This window comes from Triturus cristatus, chromosome 8, assembly GCF_964204655.1.
Source record: "Triturus cristatus chromosome 8, aTriCri1.1, whole genome shotgun sequence".
Classification (NCBI taxonomy): domain Eukaryota; kingdom Metazoa; phylum Chordata; class Amphibia; order Caudata; family Salamandridae; genus Triturus; species Triturus cristatus.
Window position 1 is genome coordinate 736,310,897 of NC_140591.1, and position 15,052 is coordinate 736,325,948.

The following is a 15,052-nucleotide window of genomic DNA, read 5'->3' on the forward strand; positions in this document are numbered from 1 at the left end:
TAAGCAGCTTTCTACTGCCACAGACTGGACAGCGAAACAATTTAAAATATCCCAGAAAAAGAAAATAAGCATGCTTAATCAGAGCTTTCTGGACAGGAAGGACATTTGAGCAAGTGAGGAATAAGCACTGCTTTTGTTAATTTGCATAGGCAGAATAGAGACTTCTGGGAAAAGGCCGAAATTACAGTCACAGAAAATGGCTGCATCTATAGAGAACGCTAAGAAGTGTTGGCAGCTTTTCCTCTGACCCTGGCCACTTTTACAAGCAATCCTATGATAGTCAGCAGGACCCACCCTAAAAAGGAAGGGGCATCCACTTGGACCCTTTCCACCTTTTCTAAATCTCGCCTGATCGAGCCTGATTGAGCACTGATTGAGCAGATAAGCACATGTCATTCTCATTTCAGAAAGGTATTGGTTAGCTTGCTGCTAGCAGCTCAGTTATGTTATGATGTTAGAGGCTATGCAAGGAATGCTTTAGTCCAGCGATATGCAGTTTTTATTGCGCCTTGCATTCAGCAGGAAGATCTTTAGCTTGAATCTGTGGCCTAGGTATTCACCTTGGTATTTCTTTTGGCACAAAGTGAAGGAGTATTTGAGAGAAAATGCACAATGTGTTTCTTATGTTGTTATGAACAACTTGTTACTCTTTCTCATTAAGCTTCAGCCACTGCAGAAATATATAAATAAGGGCTGACTTCCTGTAAGACGTGTCCAAAGCTGGGACGGAATAAAAGGAGACACTTGTAAATGATAGTGCTATCGTTTGAGAAAGGGTAAGTTGAGACTGACTTTCATGCGTATTCACAGACCAAGCATCATAAAGATACCAGCATGATCTTCATTGCGGGCTTAGAGCCGGTATTAGCTTTTGAGAGGTAAGAGGATTTTGAGGGCTCGTTGGTCTAGGGGTATGATTCTCGCTTTGGGTGCGAGAGGTCCCGGGTTCAAATCCCGGACGAGCCCTTTTCTTGGTACTCTTTTCAAGTTGTTTTGAAGTTTGCGTTTCAAAACCAACATCAATTTTTTCTTTGCAGTAGTGGATAATTCTTTGCTAGAGTCTCATGCTTCAGCCCTGCCCAGTCTGAGCTAATACCAAACATCTGGTCTTGCATGGCATGTACGAGCGTTCAGCTAGGGATGTCGGGCAGGTTGCATGAAAGAAATCTAAAGCCAGAGGCCCATGGAATAGCCAGTTCGGAGCAGTTTCATTACAGAAAAATCAACTGTAGGTATCTGTTTCTGTAGTGTAGTGGTTATCACGTTTGCCTCACACGCGAAAGGTCCCCGGTTCGAAACCGGGCAGAAACAGTTGTTATATTGTGTTGGCTACAATGTTGATAGGTGCCGTTTTGCCATGGAATTGTCCAAGCCCTGAAGATTATTTCATGCAATCTCGTTCCAAGAAAGGGAATTCTCTCAAAACACTAAAGTAATCGGCGTGTGGATGTATCTGTTGGTTCTCAGACCTTGCTTTCAAAAGAGCCCTGCAATCGGTTCACTGCTCACCTAGAACAAGCATTAACATGGAGAATTGTTGGCACCAACAGGAATCTTATTTTAGTGGAGTGTTTCTGGCTTTGAGTGCAGAGGCCCTCGGCTCAATTCCAAGATGATCCTTCTCAAGGTGATGGTACAAATGCATTGTCACCTTTACGTTTAATGTCAGAATCATTTATTTCCAGTTGGTGGTGTAAGAATGTTTGCAACAGTATAGCGATTTTTCCTAGCCATGCATGAATGAAAGCATATCACTCGCCTTTAGGTGTTTTTCTAATACATTGATATTTGCATCTTCCTTCTTAGCCTGCATGTTTGACTATCTTACAGGCTGCATGTAATAAGTATCACATCAGGGCCCTTCTTCTACTCAATTCACAACTGTTCTATCACGACATAGATAAGAAAGCTGCATCTGCTTTTGTTGTGTAGTGGTAATCAGGTTTACCTGACGTGTGAAAGCCCCATGCTTTGAAAGTACACAGTAACAAAGAAACCGATGACTTTTATAAAAAGGTGTCATGTGTGTCTCTTACTTTGCACAAAAAGTGCCAGAGATGACTTCATTTGCAGTCACTTGAAAAGTAGGGATTCTCCAATAAATGGTAAATGGTTGAAACAAATCTGAAGAAATGCATGACATACCTGTGTGTGTGTGTGTGTGTACGCATGTATGTATATATAGGGAGAGAGAGAGCGTCAATATAAACAGACTTTATTTCAATCAAGCTGTCTTTTCTATCCTTCAGGAGCAGAATGTTCTGATCATCAGCGCTCCAGAATGTAGTGTTTTCTTGGCAAGCATCACATATTGTGATGTGTTAGCTAAAAGTTCCATATCCTAGAGACTGATATATTCCTCTGTACTTGTACCTTGGGGATTCATCAAAACCTGGCATCATAAGCAGCTTTCTACTGCCACAGACTGGACAGCGAAACAATTTAAAATATCCCAGAAAAAGAAAATAAGCATGCTTAATCAGAGCTTTCTGGACAGGAAGGACATTTGAGCAAGTGAGGAATAAGCACTGCTTTTGTTAATTTGCATAGGCAGAATAGAGACTTCTGGGAAAAGGCCGAAATTACAGTCACAGAAAATGGCTGCATCTATAGAGAACGCTAAGAAGTGTTGGCAGCTTTTCCTCTGACCCTGGCCACTTTTACAAGCAATCCTATGATAGTCAGCAGGACCCACCCTAAAAAGGAAGGGGCATCCACTTGGACCCTTTCCACCTTTTCTAAATCTCGCCTGATCAAGCCTGATTGAGCACTGATTGAGCAGATAAGCACATGTCATTCTCATTTCAGAAAGGTATTGGTTAGCTTGCTGCTAGCAGCTCAGTTATGTTATGATGTTAGAGGCTATGCAAGGAATGCTTTAGTCCAGCGATATGCAGTTTTTATTCCGCCTTGCATTCAGCAGGAAGATCTTTAGCTTGAATCTGTGGCCTAGGTATTCACCTTGGTATTTCTTTTGGCACAAAGTGAAGGAGTATTTGAGAGAAAATGCACAATGTGTTTCTTATGTTGTTATGAACAACTTGTTACTCTTTCTCATTAAGCTTCAGCCACTGCAGAAATATATAAATAAGGGCTGACTTCCTGTAAGACGTGTCCAAAGCTGGGACGGAATAAAAGGAGACACTTGTAAATGATAGTGCTATCGTTTGAGAAAGGGTAAGTTGAGACTGACTTTCATGCGTATTCACAGACCAAGCATCATAAAGATACCAGCATGATCTTCATTGCGGGCTTAGAGCCGGTATTAGCTTTTGAGAGGTAAGAGGATTTTGAGGGCTCGTTGGTCTAGGGGTATGATTCTCGCTTTGGGTGCGAGAGGTCCCGGGTTCAAATCCCGGACGAGCCCTTTTCTTGGTACTCTTTTCAAGTTGTTTTGAAGTTTGCGTTTCAAAACCAACATCAATTTTTTCTTTGCAGTAGTGGATAATTCTTTGCTAAAGTCTCATGCTTCAGCCCTGCCCAGTCTGAGCTAATACCAAACATCTGGTCTTGCATGGCATGTACGAGCGTTCAGCTAGGGATGTCGGGCAGGTTGCATGAAAGAAATCTAAAGCCAGAGGCCCATGGAATAGCCAGTTCGGAGCAGTTTCATTACAGAAAAATCAACTGTAGGTATCTGTTTCTGTAGTGTAGTGGTTATCACGTTCGCCTCACACGCGAAAGGTCCCCGGTTCGAAACCGGGCAGAAACAGTTGTTATATTGTGTTGGCTACAATGTTGATAGGTGCCGTTTTGCCATGGAATTGTCCAAGCCCTGAAGATTATTTCATGCAATCTCGTTCCAAGAAAGGGAATTCTCTCAAAACACTAAAGTAATCGGCGTGTGGATGTATCTGTTGGTTCTCAGACCTTGCTTTCAAAAGAGCCCTGCAATCGGTTCACTGCTCACCTAGAACAAGCATTAACATGGAGAATTGTTGGCACCAACAGGAATCTTATTTTAGTGGAGTGTTTCTGGCTTTGAGTGCAGAGGCCCTCGGCTCAATTCCAAGATGATCCTTCTCAAGGTGATGGTACAAATGCATTGTCACCTTTACGTTTAATGTCAGAATCATTTATTTCCAGTTGGTGGTGTAAGAATGTTTGCAACAGTATAGCGATTTTTCCTAGCCATGCATGAATGAAAGCATATCACTCGCCTTTAGGTGTTTTTCTAATACATTGATATTTGCATCTTCCTTCTTAGCCTGCATGTTTGACTATCTTACAGGCTGCATGTAATAAGTATCACATCAGGGCCCTTCTTCTACTCAATTCACAACTGTTCTATCACGACATAGATAAGAAAGCTGCATCTGCTTTTGTTGTGTAGTGGTAATCAGGTTTACCTGACGTGTGAAAGCCCCATGCTTTGAAAGTACACAGTAACAAAGAAACCGATGACTTTTATAAAAAGGTGTCATGTGTGTCTCTTACTTTGCACAAAAAGTGCCAGAGATGACTTCATTTGCAGTCACTTGAAAAGTAGGGATTCTCCAATAAATGGTAAATGGTTGAAACAAATCTGAAGAAATGCATGACATACCTGTGTGTGTGTGTGTGTGTACGCATGTATGTATATATAGGGAGAGAGAGAGCGTCAATATAAACAGACTTTATTTCAATCAAGCTGTCTTTTCTATCCTTCAGGAGCAGAATGTTCTGATCATCAGCGCTCCAGAATGTAGTGTTTTCTTGGCAAGCATCACATATTGTGATGTGTTAGCTAAAAGTTCCATATCCTAGAGACTGATATATTCCTCTGTACTTGTACCTTGGGGATTCATCAAAACCTGGCATCATAAGCAGCTTTCTACTGCCACAGACTGGACAGCGAAACAATTTAAAATATCCCAGAAAAAGAAAATAAGCATGCTTAATCAGAGCTTTCTGGACAGGAAGGACATTTGAGCAAGTGAGGAATAAGCATTGCTTTTGTTAATTTGCATAGGCAGAATAGAGATTTCTGGGAAAAGGCCGAAATTACAGTCACAGAAAATGGCTGCATCTATAGAGAACGCTAAGAAGTGTTGGCAGCTTTTCCTCTGACCCTGGCCACTTTTACAAGCAATCCTATGATAGTCAGCAGGACCCACCCTAAAAAGGAAGGGGCATCCACTTGGACCCTTTCCACCTTTTCTAAATCTCGCCTGATCGAGCCAATTGAGCACTGATTGAGCAGATAAGCACATGTCATTCTCATTTCAGAAAGGTATTGGTTAGCTTGCTGCTAGCAGCTCAGTTATGTTATGATGTTAGAGGCTATGCAAGGAATGCTTTAGTCCAGCGATATGCAGTTTTTATTGCGCCTTGCATTCAGCAGGAAGATCTTTAGCTTGAATCTGTGGCCTAGGTATTCACCTTGGTATTTCTTTTGGCACAAAGTGAAGGAGTATTTGAGAGAAAATGCACAATGTGTTTCTTATGCTGTTATGAACAACTTGTTACTCTTTCTCATTAAGCTTCAGCCACTGCAGAAATATATAAATAAGGGCTGACTTCCTGTAAGACGTGTCCAAAGCTGGGACGGAATAAAAGGAGACACTTGTAAATGATAGTGCTATCGTTTGAGAAAGGGTAAGTTGAGACTGACTTTCATGCGTATTCACAGACCAAGCATCATAAAGATACCAGCATGATCTTCATTGCGGGCTTAGAGCCGTTATTAGCTTTTGAGAGGTAAGAGGATTTTGAGGGCTCGTTGGTCTAGGGGTATGATTCTCGCTTTGGGTGCGAGAGGTCCCGGGTTCAAATCCCGGACGAGCCCTTTTCTTGGTACTCTTTTCAAGTTGTTTTGAAGTTTGCGTTTCAAAACCAACATCAATTTTTTCTTTGCAGTAGTGGATAATTCTTTGCTAGAGTCTCATGCTTCAGCCCTGCCCAGTCTGAGCTAATACCAAACATCTGGTCTTGCATGGCATGTACGAGCGTTCAGCTAGGGATGTCGGGCAGGTTGCATGAAAGAAATCTAAAGCCAGAGGCCCATGGAATAGCCAGTTCGGAGCAGTTTCATTACAGAAAAATCAACTGTAGGTATCTGTTTCTGTAGTGTAGTGGTTATCACGTTCGCCTCACACGCGAAAGGTCCCCGGTTCGAAACCGGGCAGAAACAGTTGTTATATTGTGTTGGCTACAATGTTGATAGGTGCCGTTTTGCCATGGAATTGTCCAAGCCCTGAAGATTATTTCATGCAATCTCGTTCCAAGAAAGGGAATTCTCTCAAAACACTAAAGTAATCAGCGTGTGGATGTATCTGTTGGTTCTCAGACCTTGCTTTCAAAAGAGCCCTGCAATCGGTTCACTGCTCACCTAGAACAAGCATTAACATGGAGAATTGTTGGCACCAACAGGAATCTTATTTTAGTGGAGTGTTTCTGGCTTTGAGTGCAGAGGCCCTCGGCTCAATTCCAAGATGATCCTTCTCAAGGTGATGATACAAATGCATTGTCACCTTTACGTTTAATGTCAGAATCATTTATTTCCAGTTGGTGGTGTAAGAATGTTTGCAACAGTATGGCGATTTTTCCTAGCCATGCATGAATGAAAGCATATCACTCGCCTTTAGGTGTTTTTCTAATACATTGATATTTGCATCTTCCTTCCTAGCCTGCATGTTTGACTATCTTACAGGCTGCATGTAATAAGTATCACATCAGGGCCCTTCTTCTACTCAATTCACAACTGTTCTATCACGACATAGATAAGAAAGCTGCATCTGCTTTTGTTGTGTAGTGGTAATCAGGTTTACCTGACGTGTGAAAGCCCCATGCTTTGAAAGTACACAGTAACAAAGAAACCGATGACTTTTATAAATAGGTGTCATGTGCGTCTCTTACTTTGCACAAAAAGTGCCAGAGATGACTTCATTTGCAGTCACTTGAAAAGTAGGGATTCTCCAATAAATGGTAAATGGTTGAAACAAATCTGAAGAAATGCATGACATACCTGTGTGTGTGTGTGTACGCATGTATGTATATATAGGGAGAGAGAGAGCGTCAATATAAACAGACTTTATTTCAATCAAGCTGTCTTTTCTATCCTTCAGGAGCAGAATGTTCTGATCATCAGCGCTCCAGAATGTAGTGTTTTCTTGGCAAGCATCACATATTGTGATGTGTTAGCTAAAAGTTCCATATCCTAGAGACTGATATATTCCTCTGTACTTGTACCTTGGGGATTCATCAAAACCTGGCATCATAAGCAGCTTTCTACTGCCACAGACTGGACAGCGAAACAATTTAAAATATCCCAGAAAAAGAAAATAAGCATGCTTAATCAGAGCTTTCTGGACAGGAAGGACCTTTGAGCAAGTGAGGAATAAGCACTGCTTTTGTTAATTTGCATAGGCAGAATAGAGACTTCTGGGAAAAGGCCGAAATTACAGTCACAGAAAATGGCTGCATCTATAGAGAACGCTAAGAAGTGTTGGCAGCTTTTCCTCTGACCCTGACCACTTTTACAAGCAATCCTATGATAGTCAGCAGGACCCACCCTAAAAAGGAAGGGGCATCCACTTGGACCCTTTCCACCTTTTCTAAATCTCGCCTGATTGAGCACTGATTGAGCAGATAAGCACATGTCATTCTCATTTCAGAAAGGTATTGGTTAGCTTGCTGCTAGCAGCTCAGTTATGTTATGATGTTAGAGGCTATGCAAGGAATGCTTTAGTCCAGCGATATGCAGTTTTTATTGCGCCTTGCCTTCACCAGGAAGATCTTTCGCTTGAATCTGTGGCCTAGGTATTCACCTTGGTATTTCTTTTGGCACAAAGTGAAGGAGTATTTGAGAGAAAATGCACAATGTGTTTCTTATGTTATTATGAACAACTTGTTACTCTTTCTCATTAAGCTTCAGCCACTGCAGAAATATATAAATAAGGGCTGACTTCCTGTAAGACGTGTCCAAAGCTGGGACGGAATAAAAGGAGACACTTGTAAATGATAGTGCTATCGTTTGAGAAAGGGTAAGTTGAGACTGACTTTCATGCGTATTCACAGACCAAGCATCATAAAGATACCAGCATGATCTTCATTGCGGGCTTAGAGCCGGTATTAGCTTTTGAGCGGTAAGAGGATTTTGAGGGCTCGTTGGTCTAGGGGTATGATTCTCGCTTTGGGTGCGAGAGGTCCCGGGTTCAAATCCCGGACGAGCCCTTTTCTTGGTACTCTTTTCACGTTGTTTTGAAGTTTGCGTTTCAAAACCAACATCAATTTTTTCTTTGCAGTAGTGGATAATTCTTTGCTAGAGTCTCATGCTTCAGCCCTGCCCAGTCTGAGCTAATACCAAACATCTGGTCTTGCATGGCATGTACGAGCGTTCAGCTAGGGATGTCGGGCAGGTTGCATGAAAGAAATCTAAAGCCAGAGGCCCATGGAATAGCCAGTTCGGAGCAGTTTCATTACAGAAAAATCAACTGTAGGTATCTGTTTCTGTAGTGTAGTGGTTATCACGTTTGCCTCACACGCGAAAGGTCCCCGGTTTGAAACCGGGCAGAAACAGTTGTTATATTGTGTTGGCTACAATGTTGATAGGTGCCGTTTTGCCATGGAATTGTCCAAGCCCTGAAGATTATTTCATGCAATCTCGTTCCAAGAAAGGGAATTCTCTCAAAACACTAAAGTAATCGGCGTGTGGATGTATCTGTTGGTTCTCAGACCTTGCTTTCAAAAGAGCCCTGCAATCGGTTCACTGCTCACCTAGAACAAGCATTAACATGGAGAATTGTTGGCACCAACAGGAATCTTATTTTAGTGGAGTGTTTCTGGCTTTGAGTGCAGAGGCCCTCGGCTCAATTCCAAGATGATCCTTCTCAAGGTGATGATACAAATGCATTGTCACCTTTACGTTTAATGTCAGAATCATTTATTTCCAGTTGGTGGTGTAAGAATGTTTGCAACAGTATGGCGATTTTTCCTAGCCATGCATGAATGAAAGCATATCACTCGCCTTTAGGTGTTTTTCTAATACATTGATATTTGCATCTTCCTTCCTAGCCTGCATGTTTGACTATCTTACAGGCTGCATGTAATAAGTATCACATCAGGGCCCTTCTTCTACTCAATTCACAACTGTTCTATCACGACATAGATAAGAAAGCTGCATCTGCTTTTGTTGTGTAGTGGTAATCAGGTTTACCTGACGTGTGAAAGCCCCATGCTTTGAAAGTACACAGTAACAAAGAAACCGATGACTTTTATAAAAAGGTGTCATGTGTGTCTCTTACTTTGCACAAAAAGTGCCAGAGATGACTTCATTTGCAGTCACTTGAAAAGTAGGGATTCTCCAATAAATGGTAAATGGTTGAAACAAATCTGAAGAAATGCATGACATACCTGTGTGTGTGTGTGTACGCATGTATGTATATATAGGGAGAGAGAGAGCGTCAATATAAACAGACTTTATTTCAATCAAGCTGTCTTTTCTATCCTTCAGGAGCAGAATGTTCTGATCATCAGCGCTCCAGAATGTAGTGTTTTCTTGGCAAGCATCACATATTGTGATGTGTTAGCTAAAAGTTCCATATCCTAGAGACTGATATATTCCTCTGTACTTGTACCTTGGGGATTCATCAAAACCTGGCATCATAAGCAGCTTTCTACTGCCACAGACTGGACAGCGAAACAATTTAAAATATCCCAGAAAAAGAAAATAAGCATGCTTAATCAGAGCTTTCTGGACAGGAAGGACATTTGAGCAAGTGAGGAATAAGCACTGCTTTTGTTAATTTGCATAGGCAGAATAGAGACTTCTGGGAAAAGGCCGAAATTACAGTCACAGAAAATGGCTGCATCTATAGAGAACGCTAAGAAGTGTTGGCAGCTTTTCCTCTGACCCTGGCCACTTTTACAAGCAATCCTATGATAGTCAGCAGGACCTACCCTAAAAAGGAAGGGGCATCCACTTGGACCCTTTCCACCTTTTCTAAATCTCGCCTGATCGAGCTAAATTGAGCACTGATTGAGCAGATAAGCACATGTCATTCTCATTTCAGAAAGGTATTGGTTAGCTTGCTGCTAGCAGCTCAGTTATGTTATGATGTTAGAGGCTATGCAAGGAATGCTTTAGTCCAGCGATATGCAGTTTTTATTGCGCCTTGCATTCAGCAGGAAGATCTTTAGCTTGAATCTGTGGCCTAGGTATTCACCTTGGTATTTTTTTTGGCACAAAGTGAAGGAGTATTTGAGAGAAAATGCACAATGTGTTTCTTATGTTGTTGTGAACAACTTGTTACTCTTTCTCATTAAGCTTCAGCCACTGCAGAAATATATAAATAAGGGCTGACTTCCTGTAAGACGTGTCCAAAGCTGGGACGGAATAAAAGGAGACACTTGTAAATGATAGTGCTATCGTTTGAGAAAGGGTAAGTTGAGACTGACTTTCATGCGTATTCACAGACCAAGCATCATAAAGATACCAGCATGATCTTCATTGCGGGCTTAGAGCCGGTATTAGCTTTTGAGAGGTAAGAGGATTTTGAGGGCTCGTTGGTCTAGGGGTATGATTCTCGCTTTGGGTGCGAGAGGTCCCGGGTTCAAATCCCGGACGAGCCCTTTTCTTGGTACTCTTTTCAAGTTGTTTTGAAGTTTGCGTTTCAAAACCAACATCAATTTTTTCTTTGCAGTAGTGGATAATTCTTTGCTAGAGTCTCATGCTTCAGCCCTGCCCAGTCTGAGCTAATACCAAACATCTGGTCTTGCATGGCATGTACGAGCGTTCAGCTAGGGATGTCGGGCAGGTTGCATGAAAGAAATCTAAAGCCAGAGGCCCATGGAATAGCCAGTTCGGAGCAGTTTCATTACAGAAAAATCAACTGTAGGTATCTGTTTCTGTAGTGTAGTGGTTATCACGTTCGCCTCACACGCGAAAGGTCCCCGGTTCGAAACCGGGCAGAAACAGTTGTTATATTGTGTTGGCTACAATGTTGATAGGTGCCGTTTTGCCATGGAATTGTCCAAGCCCTGAAGATTATTTCATGCAATCTCGTTCCAAGAAAGGGAATTCTCTCAAAACACTAAAGTAATCGGCGTGTGGATGTATCTGTTGGTTCTCAGACCTTGCTTTCAAAAGAGCCCTGCAATCGGTTCACTGCTCACCTAGAACAAGCATTAACATGGAGAATTGTTGGCACCAACAGGAATCTTATTTTAGTGGAGTGTTTCTGGCTTTGAGTGCAGAGGCCCTCGGCTCAATTCCAAGATGATCCGTCTCAAGGTGATGATACAAATGCATTGTCACCTTTACGTTTAATGTCAGAATCATTTATTTCCAGTTGGTGGTGTAAGAATGTTTGCAACAGTATGGCGATTTTTCCTAGCCATGCATGAATGAAAGCATATCACTCGCCTTTAGGTGTTTTTCTAATACATTGATATTTGCATCTTCCTTCTTAGCCTGCATTTTTGACTATCTTACAGGCTGCATGTAATAAGTATCACATCAGGGCCCTTCTTCTACTCAATTCACAACTGTTCTATCACGACATAGATAAGAAAGCTGCATCTGCTTTTGTTGTGTAGTGGTAATCAGGTTTACCTGACGTGTGAAAGCCCCATGCTTTGAAAGTACACAGTAACAAAGAAACCGATGACTTTTATAAAAAGGTGTCATGTGTGTCTCTTACTTTGCACAAAAAGTGCCAGAGATGACTTCATTTGCAGTCACTTGAAAAGTAGGGATTCTCCAATAAATGGTAAATGGTTGAAACAAATCTGAAGAAATGCATGACATACCTGTGTGTGTGTGTGTACGCATGTATGTATATATAGGGAGAGAGAGAGCGTCAATATAAACAGACTTTATTTCAATCAAGCTGTCTTTTCTATCCTTCAGGAGCAGAATGTTCTGATCATCAGCGCTCCAGAATGTAGTGTTTTCTTGGCAAGCATCACATATTGTGATGTGTTAGCTAAAAGTTCCATATCCTAGAGACTGATATATTCCTCTGTACTTGTACCTTGGGGATTCATCAAAACCTGGCATCATAAGCAGCTTTCTACTGCCACAGACTGGACAGCGAAACAATTTAAAATATCCCAGAAAAAGAAAATAAGCATGCTTAATCAGAGCTTTCTGGACAGGAAGGACATTTGAGCAAGTGAGGAATAAGCATTGCTTTTGTTAATTTGCATAGGCAGAATAGAGATTTCTGGGAAAAGGCCGAAATTACAGTCACAGAAAATGGCTGCATCTATAGAGAACGCTAAGAAGTGTTGGCAGCTTTTCCTCTGACCCTGGCCACTTTTACAAGCAATCCTATGATAGTCAGCAGGACCCACCCTAAAAAGGAAGGGGCATCCACTTGGACCCTTTCCACCTTTTCTAAATCTCGCCTGATCGAGCCAATTGAGCACTGATTGAGCAGATAAGCACATGTCATTCTCATTTCAGAAAGGTATTGGTTAGCTTGCTGCTAGCAGCTCAGTTATGTTATGATGTTAGAGGCTATGCAAGGAATGCTTTAGTCCAGCGATATGCAGTTTTTATTGCGCCTTGCATTCAGCAGGAAGATCTTTAGCTTGAATCTGTGGCCTAGGTATTCACCTTGGTATTTCTTTTGGCACAAAGTGAAGGAGTATTTGAGAGAAAATGCACAATGTGTTTCTTATGCTGTTATGAACAACTTGTTACTCTTTCTCATTAAGCTTCAGCCACTGCAGAAATATATAAATAAGGGCTGACTTCCTGTAAGACGTGTCCAAAGCTGGGACGGAATAAAAGGAGACACTTGTAAATGATAGTGCTATCGTTTGAGAAAGGGTAAGTTGAGACTGACTTTCATGCGTATTCACAGACCAAGCATCATAAAGATACCAGCATGATATTCATTGCGGGCTTAGAGCCGTTATTAGCTTTTGAGAGGTAAGAGGATTTTCAGGGCTCGTTGGTCTAGGGGTATGATTCTCGCTTTGGGTGCGAGAGGTCCTGGGTTCAAATCCCGGACGAGCCCTTTTCTTGGTACTCTTTTCAAGTTGTTTTGAAGTTTGCGTTTCAAAACCAACATCAATTTTTTCTTTGCAGTAGTGGATAATTCTTTGCTAGAGTCTCATGCTTCAGCCCTGCCCAGTCTGAGCTAATACCAAACATCTGGTCTTGCATGGCATGTACGAGCGTTCAGCTAGGGATGTCGGGCAGGTTGCATGAAAGAAATCTAAAGCCAGAGGCCCATGGAATAGCCAGTTCGGAGCAGTTTCATTACAGAAAAATCAACTGTAGGTATCTGTTTCTGTAGTGTAGTGGTTATCACGTTCGCCTCACACGCGAAAGGTCCCCGGCTCGAAACCGGGCAGAAACAGTTGTTATATTGTGTTGGCTACAATGTTGATAGGTGCCGTTTTGCCATGGAATTGTCCAAGCCCTGAAGATTATTTCATGCAATCTCGTTCCAAGAAAGGGAATTCTCTCAAAACACTAAAGTAATCAGCGTATGGATGTATCTGTTGGTTCTCAGACCTTGCTTTCAAAAGAGCCCTGCAATCGGTTCACTGCTCACCTAGAACAAGCATTAACATGGAGAATTGTTGGCACCAACAGGAATCTTATTTTAGTGGAGTGTTTCTGGCTTTGAGTGCAGAGGCCCTCGGCTCAATTCCAAGATGATCCTTCTCAAGGTGATGATACAAATGCATTGTCACCTTTACGTTTAATGTCAGAATCATTTATTTCCAGTTGGTGGTGTAAGAATGTTTGCAACAGTATGGCGATTTTTCCTAGCCATGCATGAATGAAAGCATATCACTCGCCTTTAGGTGTTTTTCTAATACATTGATATTTGCATCTTCCTTCCTAGCCTGCATGTTTGACTATCTTACAGGCTGCATGTAATAAGTATCACATCAGGGCCCTTCTTCTACTCAATTCACAACTGTTCTATCACGACATAGATAAGAAAGCTGCATCTGCTTTTGTTGTGTAGTGGTAATCAGGTTTACCTGACGTGTGAAAGCCCCATGCTTTGAAAGTACACAGTAACAAAGAAACCGATGACTTTTATAAAAAGGTGTCATGTGTGTCTCTTACTTTGCACAAAAAGTGCCAGAGATGACTTCATTTGCAGTCACTTGAAAAGTAGGGATTCTCCAATAAATGGTAAATGGTTGAAACAAATCTGAAGAAATGCATGACATACCTGTGTGTGTGTGTGTGTGTACGCATGTATGTATATATAGGGAGAGAGAGAGCGTCAATATAAACAGACTTTATTTCAATCAAGCTGTCTTTTCTATCCTTCAGGAGCAGAATGTTCTGATCATCAGCGCTCCAGAATGTAGTGTTTTCTTGGCAAGCATCACATATTGTGATGTGTTAGCTAAAAGTTCCATATCCTAGAGACTGATATATTCCTCTGTACTTGTACCTTGGGGATTCATCAAAACCTGGCATCATAAGCAGCTTTCTACTGCCACAGACTGGACAGCGAAACAATTTAAAATATCCCAGAAAAAGAAAATAAGCATGCTTAATCAGAGCTTTCTGGACAGGAAGGACATTTGAGCAAGTGAGGAATAAGCACTGCTTTTGTTAATTTGCATAGGCAGAATAGAGACTTCTGGGAAAAGGCCGAAATTACAGTCACAGAAAATGGCTGCATCTATAGAGAACGCTAAGAAGTGTTGGCAGCTTTTCCTCTGGCCCTGGCCACTTTTACAAGCAATCCTATGATAGTCAGCAGGACCCACCCTAAAAAGGAAGGGGCATCCACTTGGACCCTTTCCACCTTTTCTAAATCTCGCCTGATCGAGCCAATTGAGCACTGATTGAGCAGATAAGCACATGTCATTCTCATTTCAGAAAGGTATTGGTTAGCTTGCTGCTAGCAGCTCAGTTATGTTATGATGTTAGAGGCTATGCAAGGAATGCTTTAGTCCAGCGATATGCAGTTTTTATTGCGCCTTGCATTCAGCAGGAAGATCTTTAGCTTGAATCTGTGGCCTAGGTATTCACCTTGGTATTTCTTTTGGCACAAAGTGAAGGAGTATTTGAGAGAAAATGCACAATGTGTTTCTTATGCTGTTATGAACAACTTGTTACTCTTTCTCATTAAGCTTCAGCCAC

General features: G+C 41.7%; 9 non-coding genes across 9 annotated transcripts; all 9 read left to right on the forward strand.

Moving 5' to 3' along the window:
* Positions 1–894: 894 nt before the first annotated feature.
* On the forward strand, positions 895–966 carry TRNAP-UGG (transfer RNA proline (anticodon UGG)). Its single transcript has one exon. It is a non-coding gene; the product is annotated as a tRNA-Pro (tRNA).
* Positions 967–1,238: 272 nt separating this feature from the next.
* TRNAV-CAC (transfer RNA valine (anticodon CAC)) lies at positions 1,239–1,311 on the forward strand. Its single transcript has one exon. It is a non-coding gene; the product is annotated as a tRNA-Val (tRNA).
* Positions 1,312–3,295: 1,984 nt separating this feature from the next.
* Positions 3,296–3,367, forward strand: TRNAP-UGG (transfer RNA proline (anticodon UGG)). The gene has a single exon. It is a non-coding gene; the product is annotated as a tRNA-Pro (tRNA).
* Positions 3,368–3,639: 272 nt separating this feature from the next.
* Positions 3,640–3,712, forward strand: TRNAV-CAC (transfer RNA valine (anticodon CAC)). The gene has a single exon. It is a non-coding gene; the product is annotated as a tRNA-Val (tRNA).
* A 1,983-nt stretch (positions 3,713–5,695) lies between these two features.
* Positions 5,696–5,767, forward strand: TRNAP-UGG (transfer RNA proline (anticodon UGG)). The gene has a single exon. It is a non-coding gene; the product is annotated as a tRNA-Pro (tRNA).
* A 272-nt stretch (positions 5,768–6,039) lies between these two features.
* Positions 6,040–6,112, forward strand: TRNAV-CAC (transfer RNA valine (anticodon CAC)). The gene has a single exon. It is a non-coding gene; the product is annotated as a tRNA-Val (tRNA).
* A 1,970-nt stretch (positions 6,113–8,082) lies between these two features.
* Positions 8,083–8,154, forward strand: TRNAP-UGG (transfer RNA proline (anticodon UGG)). Its single transcript has one exon. It is a non-coding gene; the product is annotated as a tRNA-Pro (tRNA).
* A 2,325-nt stretch (positions 8,155–10,479) lies between these two features.
* Positions 10,480–10,551, forward strand: TRNAP-UGG (transfer RNA proline (anticodon UGG)). The gene has a single exon. It is a non-coding gene; the product is annotated as a tRNA-Pro (tRNA).
* A 272-nt stretch (positions 10,552–10,823) lies between these two features.
* Positions 10,824–10,896, forward strand: TRNAV-CAC (transfer RNA valine (anticodon CAC)). The gene has a single exon. It is a non-coding gene; the product is annotated as a tRNA-Val (tRNA).
* The last annotated feature ends 4,156 nt before the right edge of the window (positions 10,897–15,052 follow it).